Here is a 12,606-nt window from a genome sequence, read left to right on the forward strand (position 1 = left end):
AATCTTGGAGATGCCCCTAAAAGCCTCTCTTCCTTTGGGTTTAGAACTACCTCTGCTTCAACATTTTCTTCTAATTCATCCTCATCCTCACTTTCATCTCTTACAAGAAGAATTATTCCTCTTTGCATTTGTGGAGGCATTTTTGCGCTTCTGTTGAAACCCTAGTCCAGACTACCTCACAATTAGCAATATGTCTACACATTCAGCCAAAACCATAGTCCCAGTGCAAACTACCTCACAGTCAGTGATCTATCCACACACTCAAGAACTCTAGCTTTGATACCACTTGATGTAGGGGACTCCCCTTAATACCATTAACTCATAATAGAAACAAAGAATTAGTAGCAAATGCAAGAACAAAATATGGACTTCTTATTATTGCTACAAATGCAAAATTATAGAATTGTCAATTACAATATGCTAACCCAAATGGGTGCCTTCATTATAGTAATCTACAAGATAGTGCTACGAACTATCACCTAGAGTTGTCCTAGACAATGTTTGGGCCTTTCTTAAATAGGCAATTTTATGCCACCTGTGAAGGTTCTAGATGCTCAAACTTAATACCTAGGGCCAATAGATCTTAACAAAACATATAGAGTTAGCCAAATATATTTTTGACAATTATTTTAGAAATTTTGGGTAGCCCAACTTCAGAAGGCCATAACTCACAAACCATTTTTCTAATTAGCTATTATAACCACTTTTCAGAAAGGCCAGCTCTTGATCTATAGGCTTGAAACCATGCTAGCACCCTTATATTGAGTTTTTGGACCTCATCTAGGCACTTTAAGGCCTCCAAAGGTAAGCCTGCAGATTTTTTGCAAATTTTCCCACCAAAAATCTACAATAACTTCTTCAATACTTATGCTCAAGCAATGGGATTTTTATGGTAGGCTTAAAACTCTAAAATTAAACTCCCTACAAAAAATGAGAACATAATGAGCTAGTATGACAAACTTACTAAAAATAGTAAGTTCCCATAAATAGTAACCACCATATCTACTAGTCCTTATTAAAATGGAAAAGACTGGAAAAAAAAAAATTTTGGTTGATGTAAGATTGCCCTTGCACCCAAGATGCCCCTATATCATATTAGGACTCCAAATTTACAACAAGGGGTGTAATAATGATACTCTAGACATTAAGGACCCTCTATTTAATATAGACATGATTTGTGATGAGCCAATATTGAACACAAAGGTGAATAGAGAAGAAAATCACAATGTTCAACACTATGCCCACCATATTATTGAGTTGACGATTACAAATAATTGGGTTATTAAACCTTTCTCATTGGTTGTGTTACCTTAGACACCATCCTTGAAAGAAATGAGACAACTTCCAAAGGGAAAAGGGTTCAAATTTATGATCCTTAGGTAGGCATCTTCACTAGTGAAGCTTGATAGCATATTCTAGCATGAAAGGGAGGTGGCTTAATTTTATCAAATAAAAAAAGGAAGAAAAGAAAGGCTATTGTAGTAGAGGAGGATCAAGCATTAGTGCAAGATGAGGTCACCCCTAAGAACTCTATTCCTAGGAGAAAGAGGAGTATCCCATGATGCTAGAGACCCAACTTATGAAGGAGGGGCATATAAGAATAGAAGGAATAGTAATAGCTCACCTTCCTATTAAAAACTAACAATTGGAAAAAAAATTGTCTTTTCATTGATGTCAAATATATGGATGGGACATATTGCTACCTAATCTAAATGTCATATCTATTTGATTGATGAAGAGGATTTGATAATTAATCATAACTATAGAACCTAGAGGAAAGGTTGAAGTTATGAAAAGGAGTTATAATGGACATTTGATTAGATAGACTTTGATAAAGCAAATTAATTGTTTATGTGAAGCAAGCTAAAGCCTAGATGAGAAAAAGAGTAAATATTAAGGAGTGTCAAGTAATGCTAGCACGTCAACCAAGCCATAGTTAGTGCCGAGAAAATCTAGTGCTGACCAAGAATTAGCATCAACTGAGAAAGTTAGTTGATGCCAAACCAAAAAGATTAAATAGTGACTAATTATTTTAATATTGACCATGTATCAGAATTTAGTGATTGCCAAGTGATAGTAAAAGATCAAATTGAAAGAAATCTTTAGATCAAGCCAACTCAGTTGATTTCTTGGGAAATGTAAAATGTGTTGAAGATAAAATTGATGAGCCAAATCACGAAATTCAAGGTAATGATTAGGTAAAGACCTAACCAAAGGATTCTAGAGAAGTTTCTAGAGGATGGTCAAGAATATGTACAAATACATTGAATCAAGTTGAATTTGATCATAAACACTAAGATCTATGGTGGATGTAGAAAATGGTAAAGCACTTTTTTTTTTAAAGGTGATATAGAACTGAACATTTGGTTCCCAATCGAGCCCTAGCCAGTATGTGTGTGAGTTTATATGTGAAGGAATTCATACAAAGAAAGGTTGATCAGATAGATACAAGTGAGTGGATATGAAGCTAAAAAAGAAAATCTTGCAGATGTGATGGTGTTTATGATAAGTAAATTTGAGCATAAAGCTTAAGTGTTGATGAGAAGAGTGGACTAATTGCTTGAAGGGTGTCCAAGAAGATCAAGACTAGAGATGAAAATGAAAGGAGTATTAGTGAACCAACATAAGGACCAAATAGAAATCTAAACGAGAAAAAGTGTGTTGTAATCACACAAATCAAAACCTTATGTTTTATTTCTTATTATTGTAAATAGTTTGTATTGAGACCCTTTTAATAGAGGTTGACCTAATAGTCATTTGAAGACTTAACAATCTAAATAAATTCTATAACTAGGTAACATTCTAAATGGAATGATCAAATTCCTCTTACAAGGCTACTCCTAATAGGGTGATTAAATCCTCTAACTAGGTCACATTTAATAGTGTGTATTGTAACCTTTAACAAGGTTGGCTCCTAACAGAGCTCACTTTCACTACTACATCTAAGGTCACTTTTTGACCATTATTGTTCGAAATTTTGACTTACATTTTGACCAATCTTTGACCAACGTCGACCAATTCATTGGTCAGAATTTTTTCGGTCGAAAGTTCGACCAACATTCTCATTGGTTGAAATTTCAACCAATACATTGGTCGAAAAAGCCTTCATAACTGAAGTGCAAGTTTGCCTAGAATTGGTCAAAATTTTAACCACTGAAGTTTTCCATTTCAACCAATATAAGTAGAAATTTCGACCAACGATGGTAGAAAGTTTTGGCCATGAAAGCTGAAAAGTTTGACCAATGAAGGTAGAACTTTCGAACAATATAGGTAGAAATTTTGACCAATAAAGGTCAAAAAGTTTGACCAACAAAGGTGGGAACTTTGACAAGGAAAGGTAGAAATTTTGACCAATGATGGTCGAAAAGTTTGACCAATGAGGGTGGACAATGTTGACCAATAAAGGTAGAAATTTTTTACCATTGAAGGTAGGAAATATTGACCAAGAAGGTAGAACTTTCGACCAATGAAGGTCGAGAATTTTGACATCTGAAGGTAGAAATTTTGACCAATGAAGGTAGAAATTTTGACCAATGAAGGTAGAAATTTCTACCAACGCCTGGGTGTAAATTTTTTTCAGGCATTTTATAAAATAGTTCACATGCTTTCCCTATGATATGAAATTTTGCATGCATCCTGCAGTGTCTCATCCGGCTGATGATGGATTACGGAGAGTGATTCGAAACAATGATGCTAAAAAACATCACAATCAAATCCAAAATGAACTTGCATTACAAATGGATTGTGGAAATTTGATATTGTTGATTTTGCATGCATGTCTACCAGGACAATCACAACTTAAACATGATATATGTTTAAATTGTGATTGTCTTGGTGCAAAATCAACAATATCAGATTTCCACAATCCATTTGTAATGCAAGTTCATTTTGGATTTGATTGTGATGTTTTTTAGCATCATCGTTTTAGATCACTCTCTATAATCCATCATCAACCGGATGAGACACTGCAAGATGCATGCAAAATGTCATATCATAGGGAAAGCATGTGAACTGTTTTATAGAATGGCTGAAAAATATCAACAATAACTAATCAAATTGTCATAATCACCAACAGTAACTAATATGCTTCTTCATTAATATGCCCGATACAATAACGAAACTTGGCAACTATGCACATCAACTTATACACTAAAAGGAAATCATTTAGGAGATACAAAATTTGAACAACCATATGTTAAGATTCTACAATAAAAAATCACTTGCCTGAGTCTGACAGTTGAGATGAAGTTCATCATCCTCTCTACAGTATGTTCTGATGGCCTGCACATCCACAAAAGTTCCAGCATCTTGAATTTGTAGAATAAGAATTTTTTTGTAGCAAATGGACATGATTGACAATAAATCATCATATAAAAAGACTCTCATGTGAAACATGAATAGCAAAGGAAATGAATATGGGTGATAGGGAAGAGAATTCAATAATAGAGGCTAAGTATACTTTATTTTCTAAGTATACTAACTTCTGCTAATTCTACTAACTGCTACTGATAACTGGGCTCCAGGACTGCCACTCCTTGTCCATGCTTGCATTGTATTATTCTTAATGAGAAGGGTTCAAAAAAGAAGACATTCCATCCAGGTAGACCAAAAGGTCAAAGGAATAACCTCCAACTCGAGCACCTGAAACAACACAAACAAAATTGAAGTAACATAACAAAGTAGAAAGTCTACATGTAAAACTGAGCAAATAGAAGCTAGCAACAAGTATGTAAGGAAGGATTGGGTACTCCTAAAGCAATCTCTCCATGTAGATAAAAATGTTCCTAGTCTAAAATTCATGGACATGTAACAAAGATTTTGGAACTATTATCCCTTGCTTAGCCACCTCAAAAGCATGCATACAAGTGGCTTTGTCAACTGGCCTTTTCCTTCACTTGATCGTACACTCTTTGTATTCTTTTCCTTTTATGTTCTTGGCTATTTGGATATCTATGGTAGCTTGAACTTCTTTTCTCTTCAGGGGCAGTTATCATATCCAACTTTTCTTGTAACCTTTTGAAGCTGCTCCTTGTTTTCATAATTTTGTTCTTGCTAACAATAATATGAATCAATATAATGATAATTGGTGATATATCCATACCAACAAAAAGGACCAAACTAAAGTAATACATTGAAGTAGAAAATATACACCTAAAATCGAGAAAATAGAAGCTAGCAAGAAGTAAGGAAGGCTTGGATACTCCTAAATCAGCCTCTCCATGTAGATAAAATATGTTCGCGTCTCTAAATCTCATGGACATGTAACAAAGATTTTGAAACAGATGCTTAGCCACCTTAAAAGCAGGCATACAAGTGGTTTTGTCAGCTGCATTATTGCTTCACTTGATCAAATGCTCTTTGATTTCCTTTCCTTCTATCTTCTAACTATTTGGATATCTATGATAGCTTGAACTTAATCTTCTCTCTTCGGGGGGAAATGTTGTACCCACTTTCCTCCTAATCCTATAAAACTTCAACTTGTTTTTACAATTTGGTCTTGCTAAGAATGATATGAATCAGTATAATGATAATTGGCGATTTATCCATACATAGGCATTGGCTCCTTTTCTTTAAGATCCTACATGGTCCACTCTTCTTCCTCTTCAACTTGTTATAATTTCCTTGTGGAAACCTCTCTCAACTTAAATGGGCTAGTACTAGTCCCCCAACTTGAAATTCTCACTTTCTTCTTCTTTGATCAGCATGCCTCTAATATTTTGTTCTATTGTTCTCCATATTTTTCTTCACTTCTTGGTCCAATTTGTGGACACACTAGTTTGAGGCTGAACATTTCCTATATATCTAAATCAATGGTATATCTGAAGGTGTCCTTTTCACTGATTCAAATTGTGTTCTACTAAATTTTATGATAAACTTTCCATAGAAGCTTGTGAGGACATGGAAACTTCTTTACCTGAATGTACTCTTTGGGATTGGCCAACTGCAGCTGCTTCTAGCTGTCTTTGGTCTTGAAAGCAGTTTTTCATTCTCTGATCTGAAATTGACAATACCCATTCTTTAGATCAATTTTTGTGAAGTATTGCACCCCATTCAAAAAATCCATACGAGGTTAGTGAAAGTGATACTTTATCGTGATCTTATTCATGGCTTGAGAATCTGTACATGCATACCATTCTTCGTCATTCTTTGGTAGTTATTACCGCTAATATAGCTTTCTTTTAGTAAATATCTGATGAATACTACTTCTCCTCTTCTCCTTCTCTTTTACCTTGCTCACTCTCCATTGGCTTCATTCTATATGTTTCCTTTGACAAGTTTGCACATAGAATCAACTCAATGCAATGGCTAATGCTTTTACCAAGTGGTAACCCTTTTAGCATTTCATGTGAATCTCTTCTTCGATACATTCAAACTTCCATGATAGCATATGTGGTTGGTTTCCAATAAGAGACATGGCTCTTATGAAGGGTTCATTCATCTATTCTCCTCCTTGCGTATCAGGTTGTTTTGCTGCCACTTCATATCTGCTCACATTATCAACTGCTACACTTTTCCTTTGCACTGTTTCCAATCCCTATAACCTTGCCACTGTTGCTCTCAACAACTTTACTCAGCATCACAGTGACTTATCTCATAACCTCTACAATCAGATGACTAACATCACTTGCAACAAATTCTTTATGGGCTTTCCAAGACTATACTTACAATACCCCAAGATCCCACCTTTCTTTGATACCATATAATGCAGTACTGATTCATGAACCCAGTTAATAGGCAACTCCTTACAAAAGCTAAACCAAAATGGCAACATGAACATAACAGAGAAATCTAGAATTATACTATGACAGTACAACTCTTGCTTATATCAATGTTCCAGTACCCACTATCCTGTCTAGGTGCTTAGCTTGAGACATTTTGCTTACAAAATGACATTCTAGATTTCCAATGCTTCTAGAAGGTTACAGCCAAATCAATTCTTTAGGTCTAGATCACCTTCAATCTCCCTACATATTCTCATCCACCTCTACCAACAGTCCACTTTTTGCCATCTTTTTAAATGACATGAAACTTGAATCTGCCAGTCAACATCCAAATTTAGGTGCCACCAATCATGCACTAGCCTAAAAGTAGTCATTCATAAATATAGAAAGGTACAAGTAGTACTCTTATATCTATCAGTAAATTTAGAAGCAATAAAGGCTGCACCAATAGTTATTGACATCAATTCACAACCCTGGTTATTTGATGTAATACCCGCTAAGACACCCAAATCAAAAATACTAACACCCAAGGTTATCACTGTCATAACAACAGGCGGTGGCAACGAATAACCTCTTAACTCTAGTATCTGCAATAGTAAAAGAGAACCAAAGAAAAAAAATACGAGGAGGAAAATTTAACAGTCCACTGAGCAAACAAAATTTAACAGTATGCAAAGGTTGCTTGGATGCTCCTGCATCACTTGTCCCTTGCAAACAAAGACAAAAGAAAAATTCTTTAGTTTGTTTGTAATGTATGCTCAAAACCCAAAGAATTAATTTCTACATTTTGTAGAGAGCTACATGTTATTTCAATAAGTTCTAGGGTTTAGTTTAGTTATAAGTTATGAGAGCTTTCACTTTTAATTGGAAGATTTTTTTCACCTTTCACGCTATTCTATTTGTGTTCTTTCAAAAGTGACAATAAATAAATGTTCATCTGTATCCAATTGTGTCTCGCATTGTGATACGCCCCTTATCCTAGATTGTTTGCTATACATATATTAGATTACAATAGTAACATCATAGAACAAACTGCGTATAATAAGACACCAGATACTTAAATAGTCCACACAAGAAGGCATCAAAAGCAATAAAAGACAATTTAGAGAGGTTCACAATGATGAGTTAACATGCATGGTTTGCCTATACAGAATATTGCACTAATTGTTCATAGTAGACAAAATATATGTGCATTGTTAGGTAGCTTCTACCTAACAAATCCTACTTTTAAGTTCCCATAATAAAAAAATGTATGCTTTGCACTCATGAAAATATCTCTGAGAATCCTTTAAAAAAATCAGAGTTTACAAAAACTTACTCTAAATCTATGTTTGCAAATAGAAAAGGAAAAATTACATGGCACAACATACCATGTCGGACCCAATTGGTGGAGGAACATCCATGCCCACAAATTCGCTTGGGCACCTAGTAGCAGCACCTTCACCAACTTTCAGAATATATGCTTCCTACAACACCCACATGGAATGGATTAAAATATTTCTTAAAATAGTGAAAATTAAATATGATACAATACATCCATTTAGAAAAATGAAACATATACTGTGAAAATTAAATAGAGATCCTAGTGCACTTTTCAGTTGTCTTAGCATTGAGACATCTATTGACAATGAGTATGTGACTAGGTCATATAATTTCAATCTTATTTCTAAGAGTAAAAATGCAAGGGAATGTTAACTTCCAATTTATGGATAGAAGGACAACCTGTCAATAGAGTTCTAAGATAGATTTGGAGAACAGTATAAAAATATGATCTATGCTCGGGTGTTAATTTGTGTTGTTTACACATAGGTTTGACAATCTCCATTGTTCTTCTTGCATTTAAAGCAATGCAGGAATGTGCATCCCCTCTCTTATGGTGTTTTATTTTTAATTGTGAAATCAGTGATCTGTATGCTGGAACCAACTGTGATACGTGGTAGGAAATTGTCTATTAAAGTATTGCTGATGTTCATTGTTATTTTTATTTGGCCATTGGAATCGACAAGATTGACATGGAAAACTTCTATTCCAGGTTGATTGCTGGGAATTTGTTGGTTGTTGGTCCATAAACAACTAGAACTTCACCTCCAAATGCAAGCTCATTGTTTGCAAAAATCCAATGTTGTACATAACTTCACCTTCAAATGCTAGCTTGTTGCCTACAGAGATCAAATATTGAATTACATGTTGCCATATTGAGGGAAGGCTGCAAGAGGAAAGCATGTAGCAAAAAAAGTATAGCTTGTTAGAATTTGTTAGGAAATGGTTACGTGAATTTGCATGTGTCAAAACTAGAGTCACTAAGATCAGACAGTGTTGCATCTAGCATCTTAGAGAGGAAAAAATTGATACAGGGATACATGTGATAGAAAATTTCATGTGGGTAGAAAGACCTATTAAAGGCAACAAACAAATAAGAAAATGTTCTGAGGAAAAGTGTTAAGAGGGAGAACCTTTGTTCTATTTCAGTGTCTTGTATATCCAGCATACAAGGAGGTAAGTTTTTGGGGGTCTTGGTGCCAAGGTGGCTGTGAGAAAACAATGGAAGAGTGTAAGTAATAAAGCTAATGAAATATAATAGAAGGCAACATTTGCCTAGCATGATTAAGATATCTTACCATTTTTTAAGTTTATCTTGCAGAGTGGTACTCGCTCTAGTTGTTGTGTTCTTGTCCTTGGGGCACCTTGAAAATGCAAACAAGAAGAGCACATTAGGAAAGCATTCAGAAAGCAAGTAAACATGTCAGTGGGTACTAATGGGCTGGAAAAGTTGGTCAATCAAGATGTTGTGCATCATTACAATTCTAAAAACCTTGTGAGTAAACTATAGATGCACTCAAGACAATGACTAAGTATTGTAGTGGGAAACCATGTCAAGTAAATACCTTTGTTTGGTGCATCCTATCTGGAAAAGGTCAATTGGAAGGCATACTGATGTGACATTGACTGCGACAAGGTAAAGAGAGCTATGAGTATATTGTTTTCCAAATTAATATTATTACATCATACCAATAATTTGAATGACTTAATCTTTTAAAAATTATTTGTAACCACTGGCATGAAATCTTAAAGTAATGTGAACAAAACTGAAAGATGGTTCAGCAAAATTATCTCTGTTTTCTTGTCTTAGACAGAACTTTTCCAGTATGAGTGAGATGAATTTCAGGTATAAAAAAGGTAATCAAATTTTACCATTGCCATCACCTTCCTCTTCCTCTATATCAATTGGTATCAGAGTATAGCTTTCATATATATTATAGGCGATTTGTTGAAGGTTGGAAGTTGAAGATTCATAATGCATAGAGAAGATAATGTGGCAAAGGAGATTAGAGAATTTAAAGAGAGATACACTAAGCTGAAGGAGATGACACAAAGGAAGGCACTATTTGGGACAAGTTGTAAATGCAAAACAAGGTATGTAATGTGGTAATAGATTCAAGTTCTAAGGATAGAATTCTTTGTGAAGTTTTGGAAATTAATTGTAATCTCTTAAATTTTAGAAAGGCCATGGAAGTTTAAGAGATGCTTTGTATGATGGGAGAGAAAAACAATTTCAAATTAAGAAAGATGGAAACACTTTGTCTCTAATATGATTGCAGAAGGATGAAAAAGAGAAAGATGGGATAGCAAGGGTGATCGTGATAGGCAGGAGGGAATTTCTAAGGCATGAGGAAGATGAAAACAAAGAAGGTGCAGCCACACAAGAAAAGAGAATGTTGATACAAGTATACGCAATGATGCAAGGTTGAAGAGTAAAGAAGAAGATAAGACATAGCTCTACAAATCTGAAAATATAGTGATGTCAAGGTTTGAAGGTCATAGACAATATAGGAGAATAAAACCTATGACATGATTTTAGCTCAGGACAGTGCTTCTAATTCATGAACAATAAAACAGGAGATGCATTTCTAAATCTAGATTTTGTAGTAGTAGGAAGACCTTGCAAAACTAGTGGCAAATCACATTCAATATTGTAGAAGAAGAGTATTGTAGCAGCATCATGTGCATCTTCAAACTATGTGTGCAAAAACTATATATATAGAAGATTAGAATTTTGAGAAAGAACATACATATTTTAATTACAGATATTTCTCACCACTTACTTCTAATTGTTAATTGTTACTATAACGCATTACCTTGTTAATAAATTTATTATACTAATTAGACTAAACAATTACTAAAGCAGTTGCCTAGTAAAGGGGAAAACAAATCTACCCTTGTCTCTGACAAAAGTTTTCCCATCTAACAAAAGTGTCAACATGGTGCTCAAGAATGTTAGATTTGTTAAAGTTGATAAAAATGCTTGGGTAGAGGAAAGCAAAGAGATGCCACTATTTATCATTGTGAATGATGAACTTGTCAATATCATCAAATTGATCAAATATGGACTTCATCATCAAAAGAGACAGAAGAATCAACAAGTGTGTGATCATGATAGAACATGATCATCAAAAGAGATAGAACATGAGCATGATCAGAGCCATTGATGTAAAAAATTGTACAATTAATTTAGAAGTATTTGTACTATACCTATGGATTGTGGAAAGTTGATAGATCAAGTATTGGTATCTATTTTGTTAAAATCTTTATGATACTAAAAATATATCATCCTCCTTACTAGTTGCAGTGAATCACACTTCTTTGATACTTCTTCCAAGTTTCTATACTTATATTCCTTGTGACATGATCTTGAAATGTTCTTTTTCAACTAAGTAATATACTATGTATGAGATAGATTAGATTTCCACTATCTATTACAATTATTGTTTTGCATCTGAATTTCACCATGAGTTTTTTGTTTGCATCAATGTTTCTGATCACTCTCATCTTGATGATGGTTCATGGAGTGTAATCTAAAATGTTCTTGCAAACAAAATCATCCAATAAAATATAGAAGCAAAACAATAAAATATGTCATATTTTAAACAACAGTAGAAAGAATTGACTTATATCATCCTTGTTTTCTCTTTTGTCATCATGATGATAGATCATAGAACACGATCCCAAATATTAATAGAGAAAAACCCAAAAACTCAAATACAATATAAACCATTTTGACACTTTTCCCTTTTACTAGGCTATTCTCTTCTTTCGATCAGCAGACCTTGTTTTCTTGATTTTTCTCTTAAACTTTCAAAAACACAAAAAAAATAAATAGGCTTTTCAGATACCCTTTTGGGATTTCTATAACATACTAAAAAATTAATATGGACTCCTTTGGAAAAATATGCCAAAAATCATGATTGTCACTATTTTTCAAGGGTAAAACATGAGGTTTTACAAAGAAAATATGCAATATACTTATCCCAACTCCACCAAATTCATAGATTCATCATATTTTGTGCCTAATTAGACAAATACATCATCAATTTCATCCTACGAGGACTTTTGATATGAAACCCCCAAATTCAAGCCTTAAAACCCTCAAAATCAAGGGTATCACCAATCTAGGTCAAGCACACACTTCCAGGATCTAAAACTTAGGATTCACCATCCACTCATCATGTATTCAAAGAATATCAAATAAAAAGAATACCTTGTTAAGCCAGATGTACGGCTGCATAACACCTAACACTCATTTAGGTACCCAAATTAGTCCTTCCAGCACTCAACTTTGCATTTCTTTCACAACAACCCACAAATCTTCACTTTTCTTGCATATTAGAGGTTAGTTGGGCATCTTAGTGCTATGGGTTCCATCCCAAGAAGCAGTTAAGAGTACACATTGGATGGAACCCTCATTTCTTCATGTTAAACTAGGCAAAACTGTGACTTTCGGCGTGATAGCAGCAATAAAGATTTAAACCTATTAATAAATGTATTAAATCTGATTCAAAGTATCTTAACAAAACTTTCCCAACATGAATGAAAGATTACACCACCA

Source organism: Cupressus sempervirens, chromosome 5 (assembly GCF_028749045.1).
Source record: "Cupressus sempervirens isolate cs-2001-9-10 chromosome 5, ASM2874904v1, whole genome shotgun sequence".
In the NCBI taxonomy this organism is placed as follows: Eukaryota; Viridiplantae; Streptophyta; class Pinopsida; order Cupressales; family Cupressaceae; genus Cupressus; species Cupressus sempervirens.